The sequence below is a fragment of the Gadus macrocephalus genome, chromosome 9 (assembly GCF_031168955.1).
Source record: "Gadus macrocephalus chromosome 9, ASM3116895v1".
Classification (NCBI taxonomy): domain Eukaryota; kingdom Metazoa; phylum Chordata; class Actinopteri; order Gadiformes; family Gadidae; genus Gadus; species Gadus macrocephalus.
Window position 1 is genome coordinate 20,783,274 of NC_082390.1, and position 6,090 is coordinate 20,789,363.

At 42.4% G+C, this 6,090-nt stretch overlaps 1 long non-coding RNA gene across 1 annotated transcript; it reads left to right on the forward strand.

Moving 5' to 3' along the window:
• The first annotated feature begins 2,189 nt into the window (after positions 1-2,189).
• On the forward strand, positions 2,190-4,656 carry LOC132464787 (uncharacterized). Its single transcript, XR_009527345.1, has 4 exons — positions 2,190-2,439; positions 2,874-2,964; positions 3,127-3,218; positions 3,403-4,656. It is a non-coding gene; the product is annotated as an uncharacterized LOC132464787 (long non-coding RNA).
• The last annotated feature ends 1,434 nt before the right edge of the window (positions 4,657-6,090 follow it).

The window sequence follows — 6,090 nt, forward strand, 5'->3', positions numbered from 1 at the left end:
TAATCAACTAATCAAGGGGCAGCAAGGGTGCAGCCCTAAAGGCTATACAGTCCTCTTGCCGGCCTGAAATAGTGATGAATACTGTGCAAACTCAACCACTACTGTATATTTGGTTGATCTACACGCTCCTCATTTCAAATGATCAAAGATATCCTCATCAGCATTGTCAAACAGCTAATCCGGGGTCGGGTCGCGGGGGCAGCAGCTCAAGCAGGGGATCCCGAGATGTTCCCAGGCCAGTGTTGAGATATAATCTCTTCACTTAGTCCTGGATCTTCCCCGAGGCATCCTCCCCGCTGGACGTGCCTGGAACACCTCCCTCGGGAGGCACCGTGGGCATCCTTACCAGATGAACCACCTCAAGTGACTCCCTTCTAAGCAGAGGAGCAGCGGCTCTAATCCGAGTTCCTCACAGATGGCTGAGCTTCTCACCCTATCCCTAAGGGAGATGCCAGCCACCCTCCTGTGAAAGCCCATCTCGGCCGCTTGTACCCACGACCTCGCTCCTTTCTTCCTCACCCATCCCTCATGACCATAGGTGAGGGTAGGAACGAAGATCGACCGGTAGATCGAGAGCTTTGCCTTGAGGCTCACAACAGTGCGGTAAAGGGAACGCATTACAGCCCAATTTTGGCTGCTCCAATTTTGCGGATAATCTCACGCTCCATCGAACCCTTACTCGGGAACAAGAACCTGAGGTACGTGAACTCCTGGGCTAAGGACTAATTTCCTACCCGGAGTAAGCAATCCAACAGTTTCCTGCTGAGAGTCATGGCCTCAGATTTAGTGGTGCTGATCCTCATCCCTGCCGCTTAACACTCGGCTGCTAGCCAATCCAGTGAGTGCTGAAGGTCACAGGCCGATGATGCCATCAGGACCACATCATCTGCAAAAAGCAGTGATGAGATCCTCAGACCACGGTAAACTGATACTCTGAAGCAAAGAGAGATTGAAGATGTATTCTAAACACGTGCTGAGCGTCTCCTAGCTGATCAAAAACATAAACCCATCTATGTCTAATCGCTGCCGAGAAGATTCTGAAGACAATACTCGATCTGTAGGCTGTTATGGTCTGAACAGCGCGGTCCGGAAGTAGTGGGGGGAGCCGATGTGGGGTAACCCTCGGTTTTCTCGCCTGGTCTGTGGTGCTGCCTTCTGTGGCTAAAGTATTTATTGCAGCCTTCAGTAAGGTCTTGCTCCCCTTGTGGCTATGTATGGTATTTACGGCTTATATGTTTGGTCCTACTTCATTGGGCCTATGTGTGGGTAGCTTAGATTCTTAAAATACGTAACAATCCCTCCTTGGTCATCTCAGATGACCATACAATAATATTTTAAATCATAAACACCATTTACCACACCGAAAACATATCCAAAGTAGGACAAATCATCAACACCATCAACCGTGTGGGAACAACTCTCGAATAGAGAAAAACCACTACGCGCTCATAATACTGAAACGGTATTCACATTGTGGGTCTCATTGGAAATACAGGTCATTGTTTAACAATACAACAATGAACATAAATCTTGTTATCATACAATCACATGGCCAAACAGCACACAAACAAAACTATCCATAGAAATCCTGAGCTAATACTTTTGGTCATGTGCTACAAGGTCATACAATTTTCAACATGTGCAAAAGTAAAGTAAAAATTGGTGGTCATAATACAATTTTAAAATTTCAAAATGATTGATAGGCTAGCATGGATTTGGAGGGTTCAGGTGATCTTCGTGTATTGGTGCGCTGGTTCATGTGGGTGGTTTTGGGCGATGTTATTATCGTAGTCATTGTTTTTTCTGTCGCCGTCGGGCCTGTAATTCATGAACCCAAGACTCGTCCCTCCTTGTCAAGGGCTCATCTCAGAGAGGTTACTCCTACATCATGGGAGCCTCCAAACAGGTTCTCCGTCGTCGTCGTGTCAGCAACAGGTGGCCTGTAAAACAACCGTCTCAAAGAAGATCAACAGTACCATTATCAATGCAGCGATTCAGAAATAACGGGTTGCACTCGCAACCAAGCAATACTACACAATAACAAACATAGTCTGGTATGGTTGTTTTAAAATCTGTTATTCAAGTAAATCCGGGATATTGATTATCTTATATACAGGCGCTTCTACTAGAATAGTATAGACGGGTTTCTGTGCAACGTCATCGCAGATGTGCGCGCGCAGCCCGGGGGCAGAAAGCGGGACATTTGTCATTTGTTTACCAGCGGAGTCAGCGGAGAACGAAAATGACAAGGAGCTGTTGTGCTGTAAACTGCACGAATCGGCAAAAGGATGGATGGAAACTGTTTAATATCCCGAGAGGATCTCATCCTTTTGCCAAGAGAAGAAGAAGATTGTGGCTCCAGGCCATTAAAAGGGCGGATTGGCCGTCCCGAAGGTCCTAAAGGCGGCGAGAGTCTGTGCAGCGCCCACTTCGTTTCTGGTATGTTTGTCTTTTCCAACATGAGCTGGATAATGAGTAGGACTGCGTGTGATTTTACCATACTTAATGAGGATATATTAGTGTAATTTACTGACTAACTGGCCAACAAATTTGTCCGTCTTCTACTGAGTTTGTAAAGTTTAACGTTGGCTCGCGGTCGTAACCTATAAGTTTAGCTTTTGTTGTTACTGTAAGTACCAACATTAGCTGCATGGCTGGTGTAGGTTTCTTGGTTCAGGCTGAAAGTCATACAAGAAAGTGTCTTCACAGTTCACACAGCTAATGTTACAGTGTACGATTTTCTTTAACTCTGAACCCGTAACTTAAATGCTTGTGCTATTGGTGCTCATTATGACTGAGCTCGTAAATTAGCAAATAGGTTAAAAAAGGTGAAAATAAACAATAAGCATAGCTAATCTCATTCTGTTTCTCAGGGTCACCGTCCATGGATTGTGATAGTCCAGATTTTGTTCCATCCGTTTTTTCACACAGCAGCAACTGAGACATCTCGGGAAAGGTGGCAAGGTCAGTGTCATGTATTTGAAATTTTCTAATTTCTTGGTAGCTTGTTAATTATCTGAGCAAATAAGATATTCTTGTGTGTCTTTCTTTATTATGTTATTGTATTATCTCTTAATGTGTTGATTATTTTGGGTTTTTAACTTAACTCTACTCTGTTTGTCCTAGATATGAAAGAAAGAGAATAAGAGATGAAGATAAGGCCCCTGCTACCTGCCCCACAAGCCAGCCTGAAGCAGATACTGCAGATTCTTCTGAAGGTATGCACAAGTCATACTATTAAGTGTGTGTTTGTGTTGGTTGGTTGGTTGATTGGTTGGTTGGTGGTCAGGTGAGTAGAGTGACAGAGAACCAGACAGATAGTCTGTGTGTTGTGTGTGTGTGTCTGTGTATGAAAGCTGATGTGTTGCACATGAGTTAATTTATCTCCTTTTTGTGTTGTAGATGAATGTAAGTTTGTGTCCAGAAAAGAGATGCACCAACTCAACCTGCAGTACAACCAGCTCCGTGATGATTATGAAGCTCTGAAAAGAGAACTGTATGCCACACAGGAAGAAAATAAACATCTGAAGGAGCAACTGAAGCAGTCCAAGTTTGGGTTTGATTCCATAAAAGACACAAATGCTAAAATATTTTTTTTTACTGGTTTACAATCATTACAAATGGTTATGTGGCTGCTGGATATTGTAAAAAGAAGCACACTTGTGCTTAAGGGTGGGTTAAATTGGGAGAACCACCTCCTTTTGGTTCTAATGAAAGTAAGACTTGGACTCACCAACAGAGACCTTGCCTACAGATTTGGGCTTCCATTCTCAACTGTATCAAAAATACTAAGAGAGTGGATACCCATGTTGTCCTCAATAGTGAAACCTTTGATAATGTGGCCTAGTAAGGATGCAGTGAGAGCAAACATGCCAAAGTGTTTTGAACCCAAATTTAGGAATTGTCGATGTATTATAGACTGTACTGAAATCTTTATAGAAAGAACACACAATCTTAAAGCAAGGGCTGAAACCTGGTCAAATTATAAGCACCAAAACACAATGAAATATCTAATAGGAATCACACCAGCAGGAGCTATATCTTTTTTGTCTAGTGGGTGGGGAGGTCGTGCCTCTGACAAGGTAATAACTTTAGATTCTGCCTTTTTGGGTAAACTTGAGCATGGTGACGAGATCCTTGCAGATAGAGGTTTCCTTGTTAGAGAGGATTTGGCCAGTGTAGGAGCAACATTAAGAATACCAAGTTTCACGAAGGGGAAATCTCAGTTGCCAGGTTCTTGTGTTGACACTTCACGTCAGTTGTCAAGAGTCTGCATACATGTGGAACGAGTTATTGGTCAGCTTAAAACCTTTAAGATACTGAACACTGTCATACCCATCAGCCAAGTCGATATGCTAGATGACATTTTGACCATATGTGCTGGTCTTACGAACCTTAGGGGGGCTGTGGTGGCCCGGCGATAACTGTGTTCAGAGTCAAGGAGGTGTACATTATTTTCCATGATTGTGTCAGGCTTTTAAGGGCTAATGAGGGCAATGGTGGTCACTTACTACTTGCTCTCACTGTCTCTCTCACTTACTCATCACTCTCTTTCTCTCTGACTATAAAATTAATAACAGTTATGAATAACTAAATTTGATCAGACAGGATCATTCAGAGTACAAAAAGGTTGAGAACCACGCACGCAGAACTATTTCATTTATTTGATAATGGAGAAACTGCGTTTAAAGCTGACATGGCAAATATTGAACATGAACTGAATGTTGTAAATGCAATATATTGAAGGCAATGCAATTAAAATTAAATGTACATCTCAACAATGAATGAGTGTACATAATTAATACTATATGAACTCATTTAACATTTATACCTGGACATTTTTTGTTTTTCTAGCTTTCAACTAAGTTTTGAGTATTATTGTCTGCCGAACTCAAACTGCACTTCTTTCTGGCGATGAACAATATATATCAGTGCTGTTTGTGATTTTACGTAAATGTACATTCAGAAAAAAATAAATGAACACTTAAAGAGTCAGATGTGTTGTTTGTTTGTTGTTGTGTTGACAGTAATGAAGTCAGTTCGATTTTGTCAGGTGGTGTACCTATCCATCTTTGCTCATTACATCAGTTTTTTCTTAAATGCTGTTGTCCAGCATCCAGTATTTACCATTGTTGGATGTATCTATTTGCATCCACATTTCCATTTTTTGAAGTATCTGGTAATGTTCACACATGGATAGTGAAAGTGTTGGCAGCAGTCTGTGCACTTGATCATTTTGCCAAAGCTTGGCTTTTTGCAGTACAGACATTTGATCTCTTCTGCCAGGTCAGGGTCTTTGCAGCGGCAGACAAGTTCTGGGAGGAGGTGGTCCATGAAGAAAGATTCAGCCTTGGGAAGAGTTTCTTGTAGAAAGGGTTTCCTGTAGAAAGGGCTCATCTCTCCGTAGCCGGCAAATGATGCTGCTTGTCTTCGTCCACACCATGAAGTCACACATGTCCATTTGAGAAACATACATTTGTAACTGGATCTGTGAGTAATATGGGTGGGTGGGTCGCAAGCCATAGTTTCCATCAAGGCAAAAGGATGCATCAGTCTCTGACCCCTCTAGTCCCTCCCTGTACTTGTATGGACACTTTATCTCTAGCAGGCCTGTTCCACAGCAGTCACAGGAGAATACCCCATCAGGAGAAGCAGCCAGGTACGGCTCATCTGCTCTCACTGTTAGACCCACTGCTTTTACATTAAAGTTCATGTGTATTTTCTTCATTTCTGTTTCATAATTTTTACGTGCTGTGTCCTCCATTTGCTTTACCCACATGACAGCGGGTACAGTAAGATCTGTGGCATCGTATTGCATGTAAAGTAGCCTGGCCGTAAACATTTTTACTTTAACTTTGTTAGCGTTAACTAACATTACGATCGTGCTGCTGATATTGGAAACATCTAAAACAACCGTCAAAACCTGGTAAGTTGAGTGAAATTCACGGACATTTCAGTAAGTGTTTTTATGATTTGTGATGCAATGAAAAACAAAGCGATTTTTCAGTAAAATGACATTTCATTGCAACTGTGTCAGGGAGAACTTACAAGCAATACGGCATCTACATTGATATCAGTTCACTCCGAAGC